At 37.8% G+C, this 14,721-nt stretch overlaps 1 long non-coding RNA gene across 1 annotated transcript in view; it reads right to left on the reverse strand.

Annotated features, from left to right (window-relative positions):
- Window positions 1-5,792: 5,792 nt before the first annotated feature.
- Window positions 5,793-14,721, reverse strand: part of LOC146001749 (uncharacterized) — a 50,378-nt gene continuing 41,449 nt past the window's right edge. Inside the window, exon 4 of the long non-coding RNA XR_014443598.1 lies at window positions 5,793-7,376. This is a non-coding gene — a long non-coding RNA (uncharacterized LOC146001749). The remainder of the gene's footprint in view (window positions 7,377-14,721) is intronic.

Below are 14,721 nucleotides of genomic sequence, written 5' to 3' on the forward strand. Positions count from 1 at the left end.
TAATGTATTCACTAAGGTTGAAGTTGCAACGAGGAATCATTCGAGTTTAGTCTTTATTAACAGAGATGAATCGTTCCCCTTATACAATTTTATTTGGTTATGCTGCAACGTGGAAATTAGTTAAACTTTGATATTGAGATTGTGAATATAGACATTGATGAGTCTTTAGTTTTTGGAAATGCCGCAAGTCGCGCTGTGCAAATTACGTAATGCTTAACAAGTGAGCATCGATTGGAAAGGTATATAAGTAAATGCGGAGCTTAGTTTGCACGCATTCCATCAGCGTCGGATCTACGATATAAACATCTAATGACACTTGGGAATAAAGATACCTGTATTTCGCCAAGCACAATTTATACTTCGAAATTTATAATGTTATGGGACGACAGGTTAGGATCGGCCGAAATCCTTCGAGGTTAATGACGCCTGCCTATTGGACATGTATTTGTCACTGTTGACCCATATATTCTCATTCTTACGGATAAATGATAGAATTTCAGATCTTCGAACTTTATTTTGGCCTTCTTCAAAATGTATTCAACGTAGACTTATTTGGGCAAGGAAGCAAGACTAGACATGTAATGCAATAAGTCTCGTTTTTCAATGGACATGTCATCATTGGCGTGTATCTTGATGCAAGCTCTGCCTATTAACGTTTCTCGATCCCAAGTACTCAGTGGAGCCCGTAGATTCTATTCTGCTTAAATCCTGCCCGTATTAACATCGATACTCGTGACACATTTTGGTCGCAATACTGTAGGAAGGGGCACGTACGAAAGTTTTTGTCTGCTACTGAATGGTAGCCGTAAGCTTCGTCTACGGTTGCAAAAACGACAGGGTTCTCTTCCCTGGTACGGCTTCCTCCTAGCGACACACATACACACGTAACTATTCCCTGCACATATACATATTTGGATTTTTTTCCCGTGGAGACATGCAGCAAATTAGAATTCTGGATTCATCGAATCGAATATTAACGAACAGGGGATCCTGTATTTCTTTTAAATTTAAGGATATTCATGGACTGTAAATTGTAACTTGAGTGTAATGTAAGCTTTCGTATGTATTGGAAATAAACCATCTCCTGGATAAAAATGAATGAAAAGAAGGGTCAAAGTAACCTCCCAGAAGATGCAGTTGCCAATCTTAAAATTTGAGAAGAGTCGTTCATTTATTTTATGATTCACCAACACCTCCCTTAAGTTCTCAATGCTTTATTCACCAAGCCCGTACCTGAGAGGGGTCAGAGTATCCCATTTAGCCGTCTGAGTTTTAGCCGAGGTGAAATTAGAACATAAGGTATTTGGAAGATTGAGGCAGGCTACGATTACCATAATTTGCAGCTCTCTGTGTGTGTGTTACTGAAAGGCTATCTATAGTGGAGAGTGAAATAACACACAGTTATAGTTATATGAACATACATACATATATCTATTACGCAGATGAATTGCGTCTTACATAAAGCTAAGGTCAACCCTCATGCGTGAATAAGCGCGCGTAACGGCCATAGTAAGTCTCGCAGGTAGATAAGACGAGCAGAGCCGCGCCCGCTGTGAAAGAGGTTGAGTTGACAGTAGCGTCGAGACGTTCGTCGCGTCCAGTAAAGCAGCTGCCGTGCGACCGATCAGTGGTTGTGCGTTTTTCTTCGCCTGTGCCTAATTTGTCTACAGTATATTTGGGTATACAAACTTACGTCCGACCGGAAGTCACGTCGTCCTTGGTAATTGGCACTGCCATTGCGTTCGTGACAATTGGCGATCCCGTCATTTGCGTTCGTGACAAATGCACATGATGAAAACTTTTCATTCGATATTTGCGGAGTTATCCTTGCATTGAACTCGAGTGGGAAAATGGGTAATATTAGTATGTCCTGAATTGCCACAAACATAAATAGTTATTTAGACCACTAGATTTTGGCAAGAGAATTACGTATGATCAGTCATTCATTGCTGAAGCAAACGTTTTAATACTCTCTGGAATTTTCATTCTGAGATAAGTTTTGTTTACTTGCTACATGTATGCGAACTACACTCTGTCCCACTTATCTCTGGAGCCGGTGAACGAAAACAAGTATCTGAGCAGCGATGAACAAGTGAGAGGAACGGGATTGCGTGAAGTGAGGAAAGCCACATCAGTTACCAACCTTCCCATCAACGTGTACGGTTTCGCTCTGTCCACTCGATCCCCCCCTTTCTCCCCCTCTCCTCTTCCACTATGCGCGGCTTTGCTCCAGAGGGGCTGGGTCAGGGTACAGTTAATTGATTTCGCAAAACGTATCTCTGTGAGCCACACATTTAATTGTTACTCACATGAAAAAAAATATTGACAATTTGTATTCAGGGGGTAGTTTCACAGTTACAAACTATTTTGGCCTTGATGAGAAGTTTAGTGTAAATAGGCATTTTGTTTATAATTTTGAAATTGAGGTCTAAGGTTGAAATCCTCATATTTAGGGCTTGAGTCGTCACCTAAGAGGTTGAAGACCCGTCCTGTTCTTCGTGCGTTACCTTCTTTATTTTTTTAAAATTCATTATTTATCCTCATCCTCGCGATTAGCCAAAAGTAAAATAAGATATTTTCTCCTCCGTGACCGTGCGGTCTAAGGCACTGTGCTTTGGACTCCGACTGCGGGACGGCATGTGTTCGAGTCCGTCCGGGTCCAGTCTCTCTCTATGTTCTCGGCCTGTGTATAGGATCGGTGGCAACCCACCATCCTGAGGAAATTGGGGAGCTACGGGTGAGTAGCGTAACCCGGTCTGGGAAATCTCCTATGGGGGATATTCCTGGGTAAACGAAAAATAATCGATCAGACAATTCGATTATCGAAGGCGTTAAAATAATTTCCGGTTTGACCAAGTTTCCAACATAAGCAATTGGAATAGAGATTGTCTTCGACCTTACTTTGTTAAAAAGGAGCGGATACAATATGCATAACTTGTAATTTTTAAGTGACATAGAGAAACAAAGATACCTCGCAGAAATGGGCCAGTACCCGGAGCCTTTGGATGAAGATTTATGGAACAATAGTAATCTTCTCCGAGACAATGTTGATTCTCTACCAACGGTTTCGTTGTTATATATACATATACGTATATTAAACAAGAAAGTTCATTCGCTTATAGATTAAAATATTTTTTACAATAAAAATGAAGTAAATAAGAATAAATTCTTAAAGGCAAGAAGAAGATTAAATACACCAACGCAAAACAAAGATATTCTACATAATAGTTATAAAGTGCACATTTAATTTCTCATTAGTAAAACTACAGATCGATTTTTAAATAAACGTGTATTTTAAGTTGGTTCTAATTTATGTTTGGCCATTTATCATTCTTTATAATTAAACTAAACCCACAGTACTACAGCCCTTGAAGGGCCTCGGCTTACCTACCGTCTCCTGGTCTCCCTCCCACACTATTGCTCCGTCACCTGTTATAGCGTGGAGGTCTTAGACCAGTATTGGGGTGACGGGTGATCAGCCCGACGAACCCCCAGCCGTTGTTGTAGGTCTTCTTGACCGGGTTCGCTCACTCACTCGGAGCTTCCCAATTTCCTCACGATGGTGGGTTGCCACCGGCCCTATACGTAGGCCGAATAAATTCCTACCAGAGCCCGATTCGAACCTACGCCGTCCCGCAGCGAACGATCTCAAGACGAGTGAACGCCTTAACCCGCTCGACTACGGAGGAGGACATACTATACAGGTAGTTTACTAAAATTTACTAAAAAAAAGAAAGAATTGACACACGTTCAAAGTGATATTTTCCTGTATAAGATCGTGAATTATGATAGTCTAGCGATAATTGTGTACTGCTTCAAAGGCATTGACAAATATTAATGAAATAACTATTTATGTTTGTGGCAATTCAGGACATACTAATTTTACCCCTATTCCCATTCGAGTTCAATGCAAGGATAACTCCGCAAATATCGAATGAAAAGTTTTCATCATGTGCATTTCTCCATTAAATGTTTTCGCCGATTCGTACCACCTTCGTTTTCTTGGTTACAAACAAGTATTCTTTGCACATTACATGTAGGAGGAGAGTTTGATCTACATTTCACATTGGTCAGCTACTTCTACCTGCTTTCAGGAGCACAAGCTTGTAGTGGATACCGTTAAGGATTTTTAACCTGACGGTCGTGGGTTCAAACCCCTCAGGTGGCAGAAAATTTTCATAAGTTTTAGACATATCCCATTGTGCTCATTGTCCACGCCGTGTGAAACGTAATGATTCAGTTTGGAATTAGCGATGGGGGGAGGGGATATAACAAAATCTCCATTTCAACGAACCGGGATAAATTGGATAATTCTTATAAATATTAAAATTACATTCATGTTTTAGTGGTATAATCGCAGGTAAAATCAAAGATCTTACGTGGAAGATTTTATCTTGCTCTGACTCAACCAAAGGGCATTTCGCACCCATCTAATACATTCTCCAACACATTTTAAAATGTTATTGAATGTTTCATGTCGATAATTTGATCAATTCATCAATTCTTGACGCCGAGACGATATTTTCTGCAACTACATCTTCCCTCCTCTCGTCTCCAGTCTTTTCTGTTCTTCTCCTTGTTCTCTCCCCTCCTTCTCCTCTGCTTTATCTCATATCGCCCTCCCTCCATTTCTCCCCTCTTGCCTCCATCCCACTCTTCTCCACTCCTCTTATCTCCTCTCCTGTCTTATATTTCCGACTCCACTGCACTCTTCTCCTCTTCTTTTCGTTCTTCTCTTCTTCTCTCTTTCACTCTATTCTCCACTCCCCTCTTCTCGTCTTCTTCTCTCCTCTCCAAACTCCTCTTCTCTCATCCTGATTGCCTTCCTCTCTTCTCTCCTCTGTGTTTCATTTTCCTCATCTCTTCTCGCATATTTTGCCTTTCTCCTCATTACTTCACCAATCCACTTCTGTCCTTCATTTTCTTCCCTCCTTTGCTTTTCCTCTTCCTCTTTTGCTTTCTCTCTTCTCCTCTCTGTTGTCCCCTTCTGTTTCATCTCTCATCTTTTGCTTTGTGTAGACTCATCAGCTATGAAATACTAGAAAATCGATTTTCTTTCTTTCAGAAAGTATTTCTCATTTGCCACAAATGTAATACTGATATTTTTTTCTAGTTTTATACAATAACTCTTGGATTTCTTTCTTTCGCGTATTTTATAAATATCAATTGTGCATGTGGCAACCCTGAAATTTAGCCTAACTCTACACGCAACCCAACAACGTCTTGGGAAAGTTGGGTTGCCTAGTTTAAAATGTCGTTGTCCTAAAACTTTTGAGAGCCACTGTACGTGCAGCACCTTTTGCACATAAAGTGTTTCAATACAAACCGTAATGAACAACTAAAATAAACAAATATTTCCTATCATGTGTGGTAAAGTGCGCAGTGAATATTTCTTCATTACACTTTAAGGAAATCGGTTTTTATTTACTATTATTTCACTATTATACTCTGTCTCTGAAATGTGTGAAGCAAGGCCGCGCATAACGGAAGAGAAGGGGAGAAAGCGAGTTGGCGTATCAAAGCGGTGCAAACGACCGGTAGTTGCACTCATTTCCCCTCTCACGAGTTCATTGGCCGATACCACTCGAGTCACTACTTGCGCAGAGACCTGTTTTCTTTCGCTCGCTCCAGACATTCCCGGGACAGAGTGTACTTTATCTACAATGACATTTTCTTTCCTCTTTATTATTATTATTATTATTATTATTATTATTATTATTATTATTATGTTGATAACTCACTTCTGCAAATCTTCGAGACTGGTATATTTTTAGATTGATTAATGTATACTGAGTATTGATTTATTGTTCAATATTTTCAATATTACAATTACTTTTGTACATCATTAAGTACTGAGGTATATGGGTACTTGTGAAATAATCTTGAATTTTCAAACAAGCATGGAAAAATGCTTTCAACAAACTTCTTGGCAAAATCTGATAATTAAAGAATTTTTCTCGTTTGATCCTCCTTTATCTGTTATTTTAAATGTAATCAAAGTTACCAGAAAGAATTATCATGAGTAGCTTACAGAAAGAACATTTACACATGTGAAAACTTCTTCATACAAAAATAGAATATTCTGAGGATTTTAAAACAATATGCAATAACAACTCTTATCACACTTATTGAAGACGTGCATTACACTTGAACTCACTCGTGGAAATTGTGACGGTATCAAACAACTACAGGATAATGAAAATACACAGCATTTACACAACTGTCGTCATGGTTTCCTGATTGAAAATCTTTTTTCTGTTTCAATCTTATATACTCCTCACAAACAGTTTGGAATGTTGTTATATTAAAGAACAGATGATAGACAAGGCCTTGGAATGCAACAACGCATGGCATCTGTCTGGTGGACGTTCCCGTCTTTTAACCAACATATGCCACCGTGCCTATCACCCATTGCAAAACATAATAATATTCAAATCTTGTTGTGGTTAATATAACAATATTCCAAACTTTCTGTGAGGAGTGTACAATGCTAATACAATCGTTGTAGCCAAACATTTTTTTAAAATATTGTATAACATATCACCTTTAGTCCAATCTTAGGTAAATAAATAGCATAATTTTATATGCATTTCACATTGTTGTGGTTAATATAACAATATTCCAAACTTTCTGTGAGGAGTGTACAATGCTAATACAATCGTTGTAGCCAAACATTTTTTTAAAATATTGTATAACATATCACCTTTAGTCCAATCTTAGGTAAATAAATAGCATAATTTTATATACATTTTACATTGTACGAACATACGTAACATAGCTTTTATTAAAACTAATCATTTCACGCATTCAAAATTCTACGTAATAATGTTTGAAATGTCAGAAAATCTTAAGTTTCTATATTTCATTGTGTCTAAGCCAATCTTTCCGCTGTACGAACGAAGTTAGTATAAACAAGTTCACGTAACTTTGCAGAAATCTTGTGTCCACGAGTAAAGAAACAAACTAACAAAAAGAAATGAACTTTACAATTGCAACGAATATATTCACTGGTAAAATAACATCAGAACAAGCACACTACGCGTATTTCTAAAAATCACGTGGTCTTGCATACATTAACTTCATTCTTGCAGTGGATGGAAAATAGTCTTGATACGAGTATGTCATCAAACCAATCTCGGTTTGGTCTATCCTTTGCATGCTTAGAGGAAATTGGTAACTTTGGTAGAGGAGTCATTCGCACACGTTGATTAGCAACTGCAGACAGTGAAAAAGGAATTAGTCCTTCCTGGGGCGACAGGCAGGCACCGGAGGGCAGGGGTACGCCAGGCAATCCACTTGGTTCAGGTAACACTCCTTCCCTGGAGGACACTGGTGCACGGCGCAGGGGTTGGCCGACGGGTTGCAGACGTCAGAGACTGAAATGCAAGAACAGGACGTTAAAGGCATCGCCCAGAGCCTGTGATTATGCTAAGTAATGCAGCAGCAACGACCTTTCTCATTCCCTATTATAGCCAGTGCCGGATCTACAAGCCGGAAAACCCCGGAGACAAGTAAGCCTGCTTTTAGGGGGCCCTCAGCCATTGACATAGTAGAGGGTTCTTATATGCGTATGTAAAAAAATAAACGTAATTTATCAGAGGTACAGAAACGAATACAATATATACAGGTAAAGTTTAAAGTTCCCTGTGCATAGCCCCCGCCATGAAGGCACATTTAGGGTATGTGGGAGTAGGCCACAAATATTTTCGATGTCGGCAATCTTGGAGCACCACGCTGTGGCCGCCTTTACCCCACTCACCGGTATCATTTGGTTTGAGGCTAGGTGGGCCCTAGAACCGCTTTATGCGGGAACAAAGCCGGAAAAATTCATACACACCGGGTTTCCTGCGTGGCAGTCAGACTAGAATTTCACGAGAAATGCAGTGGTGAAGGTTTCTTCAACCTATCTTTAATCAGGAAAAGTTATGACTGCATGATTGTAACAAATGTATCATTTTCCGGGGGTGAGAAAACAGTGTTATATATATATATATATATATATATATATATATATATATATATATATATATATATATATATATACTGGGTGATTTTTTTAACCTGAATCATTTGAATATCTTGAAAAAAAAATCATCCTACAAAAAAATGTTCGAAATAAAAAGTTGATAGTTTGGAGGGGGAAGTTTAGTGGTGAAACAAAAGAACACACCCTTCCCCTCTTGTAGGTGGGGCGGGGGGCAACTTTGAAATTTCAAATAGGAACCCCTATTTTTTATTACACATTCGAATTTTACGGAAAAAAATACATAAGTTTTGTCTGAAACATTTTTTTCGATTTTTGATAGATGGCGCTATAATCGACAAATTTTCATTTCTTGAATGTTTACACTTTAAAACCAATGTATTTCATTTCGCAATTCATTTAAATTCAAAAAATAAAACATTTTTGTTCCAGGACTTGAAATTGTTGTAAAACAAATTCCTTTGTTTAGGTTTAACACTTCCTTCAGTAGTAAATTGATTGACTGTACGTTGAAACGAAGCGAAAGAACGCACCCTGCCTGGAAAACGCTGAGCATAAACAACGACAGCTTGACGGAGATTCCTGCCAGATTCTCCATACACGAGAACCATTTCAATTTTCTATTCTACAGTTAATACATCCATTGATATTAAAAAGTATCAACAGCTTAGTCAAATTAATCGCTTGGAGCATTCTTGTGATCTAAAAACAATGAAAAACAAACAATCATTTAACAGGAAAAGTCTAAAAAGGAACTGTTTCTTGAAATTGTTTTAATTTTTTTATTTTATTTTTCTGTTGTAGCTTTGTTAATAAGCATCTTTGACACAACAATAAAAAAAATAAACAAATATTGAATCTAACTTTTAAATGTTGTAAATAGGCGAATTACCAGCTTAATGAAATCTCAAAAGATTTGTCAAGAATTAGTACAAAGTTCATGCACGAGAATGTTTTATTTTTTGAATTTAAATGAATTGCGAAATGAAATACATTGGTTTTAAAGTGTAAACATTCAAGAAATGAAAATTTGTCGATTATAGCGCCATCTATCAAAAATCGAAAAAAATGTTTCAGACAAAACTTATGTATTTTTTTCCGTAAAATTCGAATCTGTAATAAAAAATAGGGGTTCCTATTTGAAATTTCAAAGTTGCCCCCCGCCCCACCTACAAGAGGTGAAGGGTGTGTTCTTTTGTTGCACCACTAAACTTCCCCCTCCAACATTTTTTTGTAGGATGATTTTTTTTCAAGATATTCAATTGATTCAGGTTAAAAAAATCACCCGGTATATATATATATATATATATATACTGCTGGACAAAAAAAACCGGACACTTGCATTTTTTGTGATAACGCAATGGGTCGATAAAAGCTCTGGTACAAGGGCTAACTAAATGTTGCAGAAACTGAATTAAGTACGAATGCATAAACAAAGTCCGAGCCTATGAATGGTGCATATGGTACTACATGATCTGCCGAACATTCTGTAATATACCTGCGAGCTGTTATTGCAATTCAGATGTCAAATATTAAAGTGTCCGGTTTTCATTGTCCAGCAGTATATATATACATATATATACAGGGTGTCATTTTAATGGCGCCCACGGACCACGGAAACGCATAGAGGACATCAAAACAAACAACTTTTCTCAGTAACATTTTTCTCGTTGGTGCGTAGTTTCGGCGCTACAGTCGTTCAAAAAAGCCCGTTTTGCCGCCTGAATGCTGGCAACCACACACAACATTTGATTGCATTTGTGACGTCATATCCCGTCGTGAAGCGATGCGTTACAGGGTTGCCAGGAACACACATACTCTGTGAAAAATGACATAGCTACAATCGGCCACATTATGTACCGTAACACAAAACGAGAAAAACACGTTCTGTAACCTAATAGGAAGTAAACAAACTATACAAAAAATGGTAGAAAGAAAATAGAATTCAAGTGGAAGTGGTCATATCGAATTTTGTCTCAGCTTACATGTCAAATATTTGCAACTCTAGTTACCAAGTTGGCATCTACAATTTAGTCTATCCACTTCGTCCTTCTGATGCTAGTTGTCTGTGACACACTGAATAGATGACAAAATAGAAATGAAAGAACTCAAAATTCCAAAGGTAAGCAACACATAATATAATGTATATTCAGAGCATTGTGAGGCAAGTGGCAAAAATGATTGAAAATAGAGGGATATAAGTAGTAGTAATACAAGCTCTAAGACGACTATGTGTGTATCTATGCACCGGATACACATGTAATAGTTTGCAGTATATTCGGTACTGATTCATCATTTGATTGTTACTGTGGTTGTACTTGTTTTAGCCGTAATGTAACAACATGAACCTCGGATTCTTCCGTTACCAGCACAAAAGTACCGCATGGCATCTGGACACAAACCTGTAGATATCAACCTTGCAACGAGATTTGCAAATATTTGACATGTAGTTGGGCGTAAACAGCCACTTGTAAGCTGTAAGTGCAATAACATTTATTGTTGTTATTTTAGATGTAGGCTGCGACAAAATCCGACATTGACATTTCATTTTGAATACTTTTTTACCATTTCTCATATCGTTAGTTCACTTCCCCCTTCCCCTGAAATGACTGCTGATCTTCTAGCTGGTAGGCTATGATGTTCGGTCTGCTGGACGCGTTTCTCGCTTCGTTTTACAGCAAATAATGGTTGGTAATTTGTAATTTTTCCCAAAATTTGTTTGTTCCTTGCAACCCTGCCATGCGCTGTTTCGCCCTAGGATATGACGTCAGAGGTACGATCAAATGTTGTGTTGGGTTGCCAGCATCCAGGCGGCAAAACGGTATTTTTTGAACGGCTGTAGCGTCGAATCGACACACCAGCGGGAAAAATGTTACTGGGAAAAGTTGTTTGTTTTGATGTCCTCTATACGAATCCGTGGTCCGTGGGCGCCATTAAAATGACACCCTGTATAATCTCTTCCCATTTAAAAATTTTGAGTTGAATGCAATATGACGGACGCCCGCTTGGAAAGCAACAATGTGGTTCCCCCTAAGCCTATCTTGTTTCTATCATGACCAATTGTACCCAGTCTAACTCCTTTACCTTTTATAGGGGGTGATAAGGGACTTTTGAATCACCCTCTAGGCCCTTATATGTGACTTCGTCAACATGAGATCAAGAATTACACACACACACACTTACATTATACTGTATATGTATATATACATGTATATGTATATATATACATACATATATATATATATATATATATATATATATATATATATATATATATATATATATATATATATGTATGTATGTATGTATATATATATATATGTATGTATATATATATATATATATGTATATATGTATATATATATATATATACACACACACACATATATCAGTGGCGGCGATTAGGGGCGAGGGGGTAGTTGCCCCCCCCCTTTACGGCACTTTCGCTCCCGTACTATGCTAAAACTTATCTACAAAGGGAAATAAACTGTCTTTGCCCCCAGTTTTGGCACCTTACCCCTCTATCGGTTTTGGGGCATATATAAGTAAGTATATATATATATATATATATATATATATATATATATATATATATATATATATATATATATGTATGTATGTATATGTATGTATGTATATATGTATGTATATATGTATGTATGTATGGATGAGTGTGTGTGTGTGTGTGTGTGTCTGTGTAAAGGGCATTTGGTAATATTTTGCGGGGGAGCCCAAGATTTGCAGATCCGGCACTGATTATAGCTCTCGTCTATTCTTACGGTGGGTGGCATCATGGCCGTAGGCAGGAAAATTTTTCGGGGGTGGGGTTCATTCATAATTATTCCCAGGGCGTCGCCAGAAATTTGAATAATAGAAATAATAATAATAATTGTACAATAATAATTAAAATTTCATAATAATAAAACAATTTTATTCCAAAATAATAATACTAATAATAATAATTATTATTATATTATTGTTATATCCTTGAGGGGGCTTACTCAGTCCAGCAGATGAGTGAATATCCAGCATAAGTTTTTTTTTTTTTTTTTTTTTTTACGTTTCATACAGTGTGTACTGAAATGCACAATTATTTTACTTCGTCATTAAACTTTAGATACCTTCAAGAAAAAACTTTAAAAAGTTAGATGGAAATTTTAGTCATAAAGTTTTTGTTGTTTGACTTTAAAATTAAATTTTTGGAATTTTGAAAAGTGTGGAACCAGTTATTCTCTTTAAAAGCTTAGCCTGGTGCAAGGATTGTAACCTCAATAGCGAACGTAATGCGCTACGAAACTGGAGGTACTAGGTTTGAACTCCTATCAAGGGGGATTTTATTTTCGACTTTATCGGACGGGGAATTTAAAAGCTGGAAAGGGAATTTTGGGACAATCATAAAGGAATCTTCAATGTATATTCCTTGTGACGCAGGAACAACACTGGAAAGATGACAGCAGAAGTGATAATGGAGGGGTCGCCGGTGGGCTGCGATTCCGAGAATAAATCCTGTTTCACTCAACTTTCAGAATTCCAAATGTATCAAAATTGTAGCTCGATCGTTTCAACATTGTCTCCTTGTATTTTTGTGATGTTCGGAAAAAAAATTGAAAATTTGTTACAGATTTTGGTTTCTGAACATCCATTAATGCAACATGTCAGAAGTTTCGGGGGGGGGTTGAACCCTAGAAACCCCCCCTCTAAATACGGCCATGGGTGGCATACATGCTGGCAAGGGTAGTAGGGAGCGGGGATGCGACCAATCCAGCGCGGTAAGAAACACAACAGCCTGTAGAACGAGGTAGCCTGGAGAACGCAGCACCTCCTCCCGCGACGTTGTAACTGTAGGCTCCCCCGATGTTGCCTGGTTGGTTTGGGGAGAATTCCCCGCTCCCACTTGCCTTGCCAGCATGTAGGTCGCTCGCCGTAACACTAGACAAGACCTACAACAATTGCGAAAATAACAATTTTCAATAAGCAATCGACTCGCCTAGTTAAATGCATTGCATTAGTCTTACGCGACATTAATTGTAGTGCAAAATGTGTTTTCTTTGGTTCCCAAAACAATGTATTATCAAACCTTTCTTTCAAGTGCTGAAACGCGAATGTCCCTCAATTTTCCCTAAGACAGATTTCTATTGACTGAAACTGCTTATATTTAAAATATGAAATGGATTTCATCTCGAAAGCTTGAACTTGCATTCTTTATTGTTGACAAGAATGTTAGGTGTGCTGTGTATTGTCAAGATTTAAAATAAACAGATAGTAGCCCATAACACGTACGGAACACAGGCAAACTGAAAATCATTTGATATTTAACACAAGAAGAAATAAAATGTACGAATATGGAATATATGTAGTGATTGAAAATATGGAAATTATATGTAAAAGTAACTAAACTAAGATATGTGCTAAATGCTAATATAGTAGGGGGGGAAAGATATGGAAAATAAAAATAGCATTTTTGGAGCGTACATACCACGATTCGCAAAGATGACGCAAAGTAACATGTACTGTATTTTACCATCATATGAAGATATGTATTTACATGTAAATCCTTCCCCTGCTAGAGTGATTGATTCTTGTACTCTGGAAGCTAATGCCAGGGGAAATTAAGTTATTCGGTTTCTCAGAGGTTGGTGCGACTGTATTAATATCCACGTTCTAAACACTGGTTTCGTCTACTTAGGATAATAAAGGTTAGTCATTAAATAACAGGAATTTTATTAAAGAACTTCATGGAGATTGAAGCAGAGGTCGCGGTGGCTCAGTCGGTAACGCGTCTGACTACCATGCGAATGATCCCCGGCCAGTTCAAATCCGGGAACTTTTCTAACGATGGAAGCGGCCCCGGCGCCCACCCAGCGTCGAATAACATGGGTACCTGGGGGAAACCCTGGGGGGTAAAGGCGGTCAGGGGCGTGATGCTGATCACATCACCCCCACTCACGACCGGATCAAGAAAGTGTGGGGCGTTACCCCCACACCCCCTATACTCCTTCATGGCGTGGTGCTATGCACAGGGGAGCACTTTACCTTTTTACCTTTACATGGAGATTGAAGCACAACGAAAATCCCTGGCATGGATTACGATTTTTTCTTCTACCGGAGATAAACATTCTTGTGGGGGGGGGATTAATTCGTACACTGCTGATGGGATCTTACTTTAGGCAGTATATGCAACCTCAGCATAATAATGTGGACTTTGTAAAATAAAGTAGTTTTTTGCTTTAATGTTAGTACAAGAGGTCCACACATTTTCTTATCACTAAGATTCAAGATAGACATTTTGTTATTGAATCACTGTTTCCTATGTTTTTATATATATGCAGATAAATAATAATTATAATAATTATAAAAATTACTACCGTTAATAAAATTGCATGAGTGTCACGCATATTTTATCATTCAATAAACTAAAAATAAATTTGAATATTGCCTCCTACGTACGTTACCTTTATGATTTCGGAAACATTGGGGACACCCTTGGGAGCAACGTAATTTATTTTAATTTTTTAATAAAAATGTTTACAGTTCATAATCGAAAAACAAGAGGTGAGAGGCTTGGCAGCCCCCACGCTGAGGTAAGCTAGGGAATTTCTGAACATAATTTAATTTTTGAAAATCTCGTATCACTCACAGCAACTTTGTACTAGCATAATTTCAACTGAAAATAAGTCAGAAATAATACATTTCAAAAATAAGGTTTGTTGATCTTGTCTGTCTTGTAGGTTTAGAAA

The sequence above is a fragment of the Lepisma saccharinum genome, chromosome 17, assembly GCF_977018435.1.
Source record: "Lepisma saccharinum chromosome 17, izLepSacc3.1, whole genome shotgun sequence".
Taxonomy (NCBI): Eukaryota; Metazoa; Arthropoda; class Insecta; order Zygentoma; family Lepismatidae; genus Lepisma; species Lepisma saccharinum.